Raw genomic sequence first — 12,719 nt, forward strand, 5'->3', positions numbered from 1 at the left:
TCTGCCTCTGCCTGTCATTCTGTCTGCCTGTGCTCGCTCTCTCCCCCTCTCTCTCTCTCTGATAATTAAATAAAATCTTAAAAAAAAAAAAAGTCTAGTATTTTAGGACCTATGAGAACTAAAATCCTCATAAATATGTTTCTTTTAAGCTTTCATGGAAGTTTATGTTTCTTAACTACCTAAAGTAATCTGGTTATGTAGAGTGAGCTGGAACTAGATGTCAATGGAAAAATAGGTGTGTGTGTGTGTGTGTGTGTGTGTGTGTGTGTGTTTTCTGTTGGTCTAAATGGTCACAAGAAGTACAAAGTGGTATAATCATTCTAAGGTGTTCTCTTTATGTCCCTTGTGTGTTATTTTTCCTATGTGCTTTACCCTACCTAATGTTTTTTGCTTGTTGGGTTTTTTGGTTGTTGGTTTTTGTTTTTTTTTGTTTTTTGCTTTATTCTCATTTTGAAGCACCATATCCTCCAGTAACTTTCAGGGAGAGTATATATGAGAGGTAAATTTTCTGAAATCTTATATTTCTAAAAATGTCTGCATTTTATCTTCTCACTTGATTGTTTAGGTTGGTGTCTCTTCAGAACTATGTTCTGAATATATAGACTGAATATGTATTATGTATAGTATATATAATGTATTATATATACACATTATATATAGTACATTATACATAATACACATATTATATATATTATATATAAAATATATATAAATATGTATATTAGACATTATCAAACATGTACAAAAAGAGAAAGGATAATAATGCCCTCATCTCCCTGTGCCCTTCACTCAGCATCACCACCCATCAGCTTTTCTGCTATACTGTGTCATTTACTCATACTCCATACTCCACACTTTTCTTGGGGAGAAGGAAAAGGACAGGACAGTTTTAAAGAAAATTCCCAAAATCATGTTGTTTACAATAAATATTTCAGTATGTATCTATATGAAATAAGAACTACTTTTGTTGGGGCACCTGGGTGGCTCAGTGGGTTAAGCCACTGCCATCAGCTCAGGTCATGATCTCAGCGTCCTGGGATCGAGTCCCACATCGGGCTCTCTGCTCGGCAGGGAGCCTGCTTCCTTCTCTCTCTCTCTGCCTGCCTCTCTGCCTACTTGTAATCTCTCTCTGTCAAATAAATAAATAAAATCTTAAAAAAAAAAAAAGAACTACTTTTGTTAACCAGACTACAATCACAGTGACACAACCGGTAAGTTAAACATTAATATATTTAATAACAGGTCATGTTTGGTCTCTCCCAACTCTCTCACACACACTCTTTTTTTGTCTTAAGTTGGCTGATGAGAATAAGTACCTAAGCAGAGAAGGTCCACATGATCCATTTGTTGTATTTTGTTCCTACGTGTTTTAAGTTTCTTTTGATATCTAACAATTCTACTGTACCCAGCCTTGTGACATTGCTTTATTGAAGCAATTAGTCATTTGTATAGCAAAATGTTGTTGATTGTATCTTACTGACATTAACATGTTCTATTGCTCCACTATCTCCTACATTCTAAGATTGCTATGAGAAATTGAAAGAACTCTGTATATACTCTACTACATCCCATCCCAAGAACATCATAGAATTCCATTTTGCTTCATCTGTTTTGCTGGCACACTTATTTATTTATTTATTTATTTATTATTAACATATAATTTATTTTTTGCCCCAGGGGTACAAGTCTGTGAATCATCAGTTTTACACAATTCACAGCACTCACCATAGCACATACCCTCCCCAGTGTCCATAACCCAGCCAACCTATCCCTCCTCCCCCAAGCAAACCTCAGTTTGTTTCCTGAGGTTAAGAGTTTCTTATGGTTTCTCTCCCTCCCTGGTCCCATCTTGTTTCATTTTTTCCCTCCCTACCCACCACGACCCCCTGCCCTGCCTCTCAAATTCCTGATATCAGAGAGATCATATGATAATTGTCTTTCTCTGATTAACTTATTTTGCTTAGCATAATGCTCTCTAGTTTCATCCTTGTCGTTGCCAATGGGCAGGATTTCATTTTTTTAATGGCTGCATTACATTACATATATATACATCTTCTTTATCCATTTATCTGTTGATGGACATCTAGGTTCTTTCCATAATTTGACTATTGTGGACATTGCTGCTATAAACATTTGGGTGCACATGCGCCTTCAGATCACTACATTTGTATCTGGGGTAAATACCCAGTAGGGCAATTGCTGGGTCGTAGGGTAGCTCTGTTCTCAACTTTGAGGAACATCCATACTGTTTTCCAGAGTGGTTGCACCAGCTTGCATTCACACCAAAGGTGTAGGAGGGTTCCCCTTTCTCCGCATCCTCGCTAGATGGGCCTCTGTCATTTCCTGACTTGTTAATTTTAGCCATTCTGACTGGTGTGAGGTGGTATCTTACTGTGGTTTTGATTTGTATTTCCCTGGTGTTACTGGCACACTCTTGGCGTTTTTCTTGAATATTTTGTTAATGATTTCCTCTTTTATTTTCAGTTCTATTTTGGGGGAAATTTCATGAATTTATACATTGAAACTTCTAGTGTGAGCCTCCATATTTCTTATCATTTCCACCTTATTTTCCGTATCTTTGCCTTTGTGATATATTTTCAAATATGTGATCTTAATTTTCCTTTATCTTCTAACGAGTTTTGTTTTTAACTTCCCAGAACTCTATTTGTTCTTTTTATAGTATCTTGTTTTTGTTTCATGCTTATAATACCTTCTGTTTTCTCTCTGAGAGTTGATTTTATTTTCTTAATCCTTCAGTCATCTTTGATTTCTCCATGTTTTTAATATATTCCATTTTTTTTTATGTTAGAGGCTTTCTATGCACAGTTATTAATCTCTGATTTTCTTCCAAAGCTAAAGAAGAGCTTATTATAAGATCTTTCCCATAATCAGGCTCACCTTTGGGCTTCACTGTAAGGATGATCTGTTTGGGCCATTTCCTCTTTAATATAGACATATTTATGTCTTCTCTTTTAGGCTGTTCAGATTTTCCAAAGAGAATCTGGGTAGGGTACTCTTATCTGAGTACCGTAAAGGCAATTTTTGAAGGAAGAAAGCTTGTATCTCTGCCTTGATGTATAGATATTCATTTATTTCAATAATACTAGGTATAAAATTCCTGCCCTCAACTATCACTACTGTTCGCCTTTCTCCAAAGTAATCTCTTGCTTTACAGGCTAAGTCATCTTTGTCTTAAAGAATTTTTCTCCAAAGTCATCTTTGGAAATTAGGAAGAGTCATTGTTGCAGGACTGGTTTCTGGGAAGGAGGCTCTGAGTGAATTAATGTGAAGGATGGGTATTAAGGCAAACCCTTGGGTTCAGTATCTTTAAGATAGGAAAGGAAGAGAGGAAATAGAGAAGATACAATTCAGAAATAGAAGTTGGAGTAGTTACAGTTGAAAATCCTACATTTAGGATTCTTTTAGAAGCAGAGACTGATGCTTCCCTTGTTGCTCTAGTAGAGAGAGACTAAACATTGTAGTCAGTTTACCAAATCCATAATGCCACTTGCCTGTGTGTTTGGTAACAACAGACCAACATTATGGAAGCCTCTAGATTGAAAAAGGAACCTTTCTCACTCCTGCCCTGCCAGTGAAGTGGTTAGGACTCTGTATAAATAAAAACAGTGCTTTTAGGGGGAAAAAAGGATACTATAAAGTCCAACAGACATACTCAGCTGACCCATACAGCTATGAAACTAAAACAGGCCTTCAGAGTTTAACCTTTTTGTGCTTAAAGAGCTAGGACTTTATCATCCTGCATTGATTAGCTGTTAGATGTAGACCACCGTGAGTCAGGCTGAGACCTTAAATGAGATGACCTTCTTTTTTTTTTTTTTTTTTTTTAAAGATTTATTTATTTATTTGACAGAGAGAGATTACAAGTGGGCAGAGAGGCAGGCAGAGAGAGAGAGGAGGAAGCAGGCTCCCTGCTGAGCAGAGAGCCCGATGCGGGACTCGATCCCAGGACCCTGAGATCGTGACCTGAGCCGAAGGCAGCGGCTTAACCCACTGAGCCACCCAGGCGCCCATGAGATGACCTTCTGAGGGGCTAACACCTGAGGTCGGTTTGCAGCACTACTCATAGCAGTCTGATGACAAGTTGTGCATTAAAGGGCAATCTGGACTGTTCATTAGAATATCCAGCAGCACAGCATTCACAAGAACTGCATGGGAGAATAGAGGGGGACTCTGACTACTACTTCAATAAACTTTTAATACAGTTCTGGCTTCTTCTTTCTGTTCTTTATTTTTCCTCACTTCAGGAAGCATCCAGTCCTGCTAGTCTCTACATCTTTTCATGGTTCTGTTTTATAAATTGTGTTACTCAACTTTTCCCACTACCAGTTTAGGATTCAGGTCTCTTGGATATGCTGAGTTAGTTGCATGCATCTGTCAACATTCCAGATTCCAGAAAGTTGTTGTTTTGTTTTTCCCTGTTTTTTTTTTTTTCATCCTTGTAGGTATAAGACTTTTTAAAAATTCTTATCTCTGCAGTGGAAAGCAAAAATTAATGGGGTTTTCAACCCATCGTCTTTATCCACATATGTCCCTGGCCTCTCACTCTTAATATGGTGAGTTTTATTCTTCCCTCTACCTTACCTTTTGCTTATTTTTTTCAAAAGTTTACTATGCATTTCATTATTTATATAATTCTCTTGCCATATGCATAGAGGAATCAAGAAGGATTCACTTTAATTATCTTAAAGTTTTATCTAAGTTTTATCAATTTTTATCTAATAGTCTCTAATTATGTCTTAATAAATATTTTTCTACATATTAAAAAAAAAAGATGTTTTTACCCCCTCAACATAGCATATTCTGTTTTAAGCTATTTTAAAATAGTGATTATAGTTGTAATAGAGAGATACTCTTCTTTCCTAAGTTGGGTCTCTCTAACATTATTATGTTCCTATTATGATAGGGTCTGAACAGAAACCAGTCCAGGTAGGTAGATAGGACTTTTCTCTCATAAAGAATTCTGTGTATAGTGTAAAATTTGTAGTTTTACAGGTACATTTTTAAAAAGTAAGTAATGTGGACTTGTAGCCCGTCCCTATGTAATATCATAATATATATTAAGCGTCTCAGTATGAAATAAATGGCATTTTCATTTTTGCTCAAAATTTTACTTTCTTAATTTTGTTATTTTTAAATTAATTAATTATTTTATTATATTATATATATATTTTTTTTAACCTTCCTGCTCCTAAGGCTTGAGGTAAATACCTCTGCATGTCCTTGGTCTTGAAATATTTTTTCTAAACACATCTGAAGGGACATGTGGGTGGCTCAGTTGGTTAAGTGTCTGCTTTCAGCTCAGGTCTTGATCCCAGAGTGGGATCAAGTTCTGTCTCAGGGTCCTTGCTTAGCGTGGAGCCTGCTTCTCCCTCTCCCTGCTGCTCCCCCTGCTGGTGCGCTCGCATGCGCTCTCTCTCTTTCCCCCCTGACAAATAAATAAATTAATTAAAAAAAAACAAAACCCACAGCTGAAGCTGTTGTAAGTAAATATCTATAATATATATTAATGTAGTGAGTGGATACATGCCCTACACTAAGTTTTGTCCTTTAAATAATTTCCCTATTGGGTAGGCCATTTTCTTCCTGTATCTGAGTTTTGGTGGGGGGTGGGGGTGGAATATATCTATATATCTATATATCTATAGATATCTATAGATATATAGATATATATATATATAGAGAGAGAGAACAAACATTTGGAAAAGAGATAGAAATTATAATTCTGTTATCACAACATTAATGCTAGTGCTAAATGCTATGAAAAGTAACATTATTTTTCACAAAATAACAATGTTAGGCTCTATTTTAGTAATCCACAGACCATAAAAACAACCTAGTGCAATTCTTGGGTTCACTTACTTAGGTCAATCCTGTGAATTAAATGTATGCAACACAAGTGCTTATGTGAAAAGAGCAAACTGTGCCCAGCAATGGGAAGGCATTTCACTCATTATAATACTAAATACACAGGGTGAATTATATAGCACACAGAGTAATATAAGCTGACAGATAGAGGGATATAACTATATATAAGTAAGCTAAAGCTGACTTTTTTTTTCCCCCTTCCTGGAAATCTAATAAATGCTGAATAGGCCTTTTATATGCTCTTCCTTTAATGCAAGCATCAGCTGTTCAGTATAGAGGGAGCTGATAGAAGAAAAAAAAATCAAACTCCATCCCCCACAACACTTGTCTCTAAAGATTCCTTTCTAGTAAATGGCAGTCTATTAAGGTTCTTCCTAGACTTAATCAAAGTGTTGTACAGAAAGATCTGCCTCTGTGTGAACAGCTCTCTAGTCTCTCGGTGAGAGCCCAGGTCTCTAATTTTGTAGCTGGCCTAGTCCTGCGAAGCCCACAGTCTGCACAGTGTGTGGCTTCTCACTCCCTGTGGTTCTTAGTGGCAACAGGAAGTTGGGGGAGAGAGAGGCTGCAGTGCCAGAGCTGCAGGCAGGGATGCTGTCAAGACTGCGTTTCTCTCTTTTCTGCAAATAAGGGGCTAAATCCAATTGACACACACTGAGGTAAACAGGCAGTGACATATTTGTAGACAAATTGTCATACTGTAGATTATTCACAAAACAAATTGTTTTTGATTTGTAGTCTTAGATTGGGGGAGAAAAGACTGCCAGCACTAACAGCTGCTCCCTTTTCAAGGGAAACAAGCATTTAATGAAAAAGTTAATTTAAAAATAATGTTATACTGTTGCTAAAATTCCTTAGGGGAAATGTTTAACACTGCTCAAAACTAAAGGAAAAGATACTGTTTCGAGTCCATGTAGAAATATCCCAGTTTCCCTAGGGAATGCAATAAGTCTGTAGTTCTTGGAATCATTTTAACTTTCTTATTTTTGAGAGAATATTTTTAAGTAATAATAAAATAATATAATAAATGTCCAAATATTTTCCTATGGCTCTTTTCTCATTTATAAAGCATTTAATAGTTCCTTTACAATAAGATTTGAGCTTAAAACATTATGTCATCTTCCACATGTGTTCCTTGTGTATCTTTTAGAATCACTTTGGAGGCAGTACTGGAACGGCTTACAGGGAGAACTTAATATGGATTCCACCACCATTTTTAAGACCAGGCCAGCTTTCACCCATTATTCTTATGTCAGTGCTAATATCATCCCTTATGGTATCCTCCTGTCTTCAGAAAAATCAGTCTGTATTGATATCATTGATTACAAACCACCTCTAGTACCCTTTTACCTAATCCCAGATCCTTCTTCCTAATTCTACTACTTTTAGGCAGTTTCTTAATTCTACAGCTCTCCCCTGGATTTTCCCAAGAGAAATTCCATTCCCTACATTTTATTTCTTTTGGTTTGGCTGCAAGGGGTCGATTAACTAATCTTGGGAATCAATTTGAACCTATTAACTGATCATGGTTGAGGGTTAGAGGGTAATTTGCAAGCAGTATGTATGTAGGCTGAACATTTTACATTATAAACTTTTTTTTAAATGAAAAACAAATGTATTTTTGGCTAATCTGACCTGTCAGCACTACTCTAGTCGTGCTCTACAGGCTGCATCTAGCTTAATGTAATCGACCACTTTATAAAACTAATTTTGCCTCAGGGTGCCTCTCTCCTTAACTTTCTTATATTGTTATATAAAAAAAAAAATCTCTGATCTGTGAACATTCTTTGGGTCTAATAAGATAAACCAAATATGGAAAATATAGTTAATATTGTGTAACTTACGTCTTTTCTTTTAGCACTAAAGTCCATCTTTTTTTCAATTTCTCTTCATCTCATTTCCCTTTTCAAAGGCATTATGACTCAACAGTTTATCGGTATTCTTTGCTTTGTATAATTTATGCTACATGCTATTTGTTGTCTTGAATTATTTAATACTTTAAAACATTGAGGGTATATATCTCATATAATGTTTTCCCCTAAAGAAAGGAACGTATATGTTATTTAAAATATTTCAAATGTTAATTTCCTTCTACATTTATTTTTATTATCTTCAATATTTGGTCCCAAGTGTGTTGCCTAATGTTTTATTCTCTGGCAAATAATTAAGAACATGATGTTTGTCAAAATATGTTGGAACCAGAGGAAGCCCTGTAAAAATTTGAATTTTTTTAAAATTTGACAGTGATTGCATTATTTAAAAAACAAACAAAAAAGACAAAAATGGGGCACCTGGGTGGCTCAGTGGGTTAAGCCGCTGCCTTCGGCTCAGGTCATGATCCCAGGGTCCTGGGATCGAGTCCCACATCGGGCTCTCTGCTCAGCGGGGAGCCTGCTTCCCTCCCTCTCTCTCTCTGCCTGCCTCTCTGTCTACTTGTGATCTCTCTCTGTAAAATAAATAAATAAAATCTTAAAAAAAAAAAAAGAGACAAAAATGGTTTCACTGTATTTCTGGTCTCTTCTATTATACTCTCATTTATTATTCCATTATCAGACAGTCCTCTTAAAATATTTCAGTATTTTAAAGCCATTTTAACTTCTGTTGGGAAAGGTATTTCAAGAAAAAAAACTATACAGTAGTTCACCAAATACATAATAACTTAAAGATTAATTTATGAAAAAGCTACCCAGTGATAGGAATGTCTTCTTTCTTTTCACTGTGCACTGTCCAGAGCACCATCCCAAACACAGAAGCTGCTTCTGTGTTAGAAGCTGCTTCTACCAGGCCTTTTCATCTCCCACCCCATGCCTACCTACTAAGCAGTCCTAACTGCTATATATGATATAAATAGAGGGAGAACAAAAAGGAATCTCACAGTTTCTCAGCAAATAGAGCATCCTTAGCTTTTGATTTTCCACAGGTGATTCAGTGCCAACATAATGACTGTCACTGCTTAAAGAGGTAACATAAATGAATAAAGCAAGATTCTTGAGATGTACAGAGTCTAAGGAGAGAATCATAAATGGAAGTACAGTGGGCAGTGTGGTGGGTTAAGCATCTGACTCTTAGTTTCAGCTCAGGCTGTGATCTCACAGTGGTGAGATAGAGCCTTGCAATCGGCTCTGTGCTCAGAGTGAGTCTGCTTGAGATTCTGTCTCTGTCTCCCTTACCCTCCCCCTTATGCACTCTCTCTCTCTTTCAGTAAAATAAACAAATCTTAAAAAAAAAAAAAAATGAAAGCACAAATCATGATGTCAACATAATAATAATGTTTTATACAAAATACTATAGCCACAAAGAGGTGGAGTTAAACAATCTTTTGGAAGTGGGAATGTGGGGAAGGTTTCGCCAAGAAGATGACATTTAAAGAGTGGTAACAGATGGGAAGACCTTCATGTATTTCTTCCTCAAAGACTTGGGTATAAAAAAAGAGCATGGTGTGTTCAAGAACAGTGTGGGGATTGGTAGATTTGGCTTATAGAAAGCACTGCTTTATCTCAGAGAATGAGCTGAAACCAAGCTAAGCTTCTTGCACAAGCTATACACAAAGTTTCTGGAATTAAATTCTGTAGTATGAATTCTATAATAATATAGTTGAGGAGATGTAATCTTGCATTATCCAACTGGAATCAGGAAAAATTTTGGAGAGGCAGTTTAGGATAATATTTAAATATCGGGCCATGAAATTGAACAGAGCTGGGTTTGAGGAATGGCTCCATCACTTACCAGTTATTTAGGTAATTGATTTAAACTTTTAAAGCCTCAGTTTCTTATCTACAAAATAAGAATAATATTTACCCCATGAGATCTTGTGGAAGCCAATGAGATAATATATCAGAATCTGTTAATACCCTGTTTGAACATGGTAAGTGTTCAATAAATAATAACTATTATTCTTCATCTCCATAGAAAAAAAGTGCAGAACAAGGTCATTGCATTGTAGAGCTCTGGTTTGTCATCAGCCAATTTTTTACTTAAGTCAGTTTTGTCTGCTGATGTCAAAGGAGCAGCAGGTTAGCCAGGGGTGCAGATCAGAACAGAAGGTGCATACACCTGCCCAGCCACTAAATGAATCTGTCTTTGTGGGACAGGTGTTGGCAGGCAGGCTCAGTAGCAAGAAATCAAGAAGGTAAAATGCGCATATCTGAGGCTCAGTGTGCTCTCTTAATCTCTGTCACTGGAGTTCTCTCTATCACATGTGCTCACTCACTCTTGCTCTCATTCTTAACCAGTCACCTCCAATTAAATAGTTTACAAACTGAAGTCATTTTCTAACCCCTACCCTACTTCTGCAACACCCAGACAACTCAGCTCAATTGAGGAATTAAAATCAAGAATACATACTGACCATTAAATCCTGTGGATTCTACTTTCAAATATACCTCTCCCTCTCTAACTCTATTCCAGTGTTAAGCCACCAATGCTCTCATTTGGGTTATTTCGATATATTACTCGCCATCTGTATCTTCTCTAATTTTTATAGAACTGGTAGAAGTTGTCCTTTTTCATAGTGCAAACATGGCCATGTTATTTTACGTCATAATCTGACCGCTGGCTAACTGTTAAGCCCCACCAACATCTCTCCCCAGCTTGACTCCCTTCAGTCTAGGCCACAATATATTCTCTGATTTACAGCAATATGTATTGACTTAGGAAAGTAAACATTTGTTATTCTGAATCTCATATCAACAATCACTAACTATGTAATCATGTAAAAAATACATTAATTCTCTCTGAGCTTCAGGTGTGATTATGTAAAATAGTGATAATACCTTCATTGAAATAGTTTGTGATTATTGTTAATATTACAAAATACCTAGAAAAGCTTCTGGCATCTTGTAAACTATAATATCTGCAGTACTAGTAAATGAATCAATGAGTGGTACCTAAAATTAATCACTCAAATTTTTAGTACCTTTGCTCCTATGTTTGTCTGGGATGCCCTCTATCATCTTGGACAACTAATATAATTATACTCTCAAGACTCACCTGACTCTGAATTAGTCTCTTATTTCCCCAACTAGAATAAACACTTCAGTCCACTATTTCTTACTCTCCTATATGGGGTTATCTCTCACTTGAGGAGTTCAAGTTAGTGAGGAGTACAAGCAATTAAACCAGCCTTAAATTCGCTTAAATTATTGTAAAATAAATCAACATCTTTTGTAGACCCTTTAAGTAGCATTAAAAACATAAATTTTGAGGGGTACCTGGGTAGCTCAGTGGTTAAGTGTCTGCCTTCAGCTCAGGTCATGATCTTGGGGTCCTGGCATCCAGCCCTACATTAGGCTCCCTGCTTGGTAGGAAGCCTGCTTCTCCCTCTCCCCCTCCCACTCCCTCTTGTGTTCCTGTTCTCGCTGTCTCTCTTTCTGTCAAATAAATATAAAATCTTTAAAAAAATAAATAAATTTTGAAATTAAATTTTGGTGAGATCCAAAGAAGAGACATAAATTACATTTTTTTATGGGTTACCTCTTACCCAAACATGGGGCCAAAGGCAGTGTCTCAGTTGCCCAACTCAAAGAAGCATTGTGTCTAGTTTTTTTAATCTTATTCTTGTCATACTCTAGCATTTCTTTGTTTCCAGACAGTTATTACCTCTTGTAAGTTCATGAAAGGCAGAGCATTCTTTTTTTAATTTGTGTATTCAAAGCATAGTTCGTAAGCTAAATTGAAGTGGATTGACTTGCCTCTACTATAAATGGAGAGGAGAAAACACTGATAGCATAGCTGTAAGTATGTCAGGGAGTTCTATAAGAGGTAATGGGGTAGACATCCCAGTGGGGCTGGAGCAGAGAAGTTAACATGGAAATAAGGGGTTTAGAAGAAAATTATATGACGAATCAGAAAGACTGGGTGATTAACAGTGCTCTCCAACATGGATTTGAGACCTGGGCTGCCTAGGTTTAAATCCTAGCTCTTCTGAGCACTTTGTTCTGTGATCTTGGGAAAATTATTTAATTACTCTCTGCTTCTGTTTCTTAAACTGTCCCAGCCACAGAAGGTTATAATAATGATCATATGAAATAATATGTATGAATGGTTTAGAGCAGTATTCCATAAATGTTAGTTTTATTGGGAAAGGTTAGTAGCAAAATATCATTTAGAGAGCTAGTGTTTAAAGTCTTGCCCAACTCAAAGGGCAGAGGAATTAAAGTAATGTTATTAAAAAAAAAAAAGTGTTTTAACAAAAGGAACAAAGCAAAGACTTAGTCAATCATGAGAACTAAGTTTCCAAGGTCAGTGGTTTTGGATAAGAACAAGAAAAAAGGTGCTAATGAACGCTGGATCTAATCTGGGACAGGACCAAAATTACATGCAGGGACTATGAAGGGAAAATTGTCAAATGGTACTTGGAATGAGAAGTGGAGAGATCAAGTGACAGGGCTCTCAAAAGGCCTTTAGATGGTTTGGAAGTATAGTCTGATTTTATAAGCTTATTTGTGGGAAAAAATCATGCTCTGAATTTAAAACAAATTATAAGTGAATGTTAAAAAATAATTTCATCTTGAAGTTGTCTGTTTTATCTCATTTAACATGATAAAATTACTTACTTTCTGTTTTCATCTTTTAGAGATAAAATGAATTCCAGCAGACTTGAAATATCCAGATGATGATTTAAATTGCTAAAAGGTACTGAACATTTAAATTATGCATTCATGATAGCCAGTATTCCACACCAGTCAGAGCATCTTCATGAGGTCAAACTGGCCATAGAAGCCTTCAGGTTTTTATTCCTTTATGACACCAGTCTGGATCATCTTTTGCCCTCTCACCTTCTCTCTCAGTTAGAGGCTATAAAACTATATCAGATTATCTCCCATTTCTTCCTAATT

At 36.3% G+C, this 12,719-nt stretch overlaps 1 long non-coding RNA gene across 1 annotated transcript in view; it reads left to right on the forward strand.

Moving 5' to 3' along the window:
* The window catches only part of LOC116588218, an 81,128-nt gene extending 68,611 nt beyond the window's left edge, over window positions 1–12,517 (forward strand). The window contains exon 3 of the long non-coding RNA XR_004284849.1: window positions 12,458–12,517. This is a non-coding gene — a long non-coding RNA (uncharacterized LOC116588218). The remainder of the gene's footprint in view (window positions 1–12,457) is intronic.
* Window positions 12,518–12,719: the final 202 nt, after the last annotated feature.

The sequence above is a fragment of the Mustela erminea genome, chromosome 4 (genome assembly GCF_009829155.1).
Source record: "Mustela erminea isolate mMusErm1 chromosome 4, mMusErm1.Pri, whole genome shotgun sequence".
Classification (NCBI taxonomy): Eukaryota; Metazoa; Chordata; class Mammalia; order Carnivora; family Mustelidae; genus Mustela; species Mustela erminea.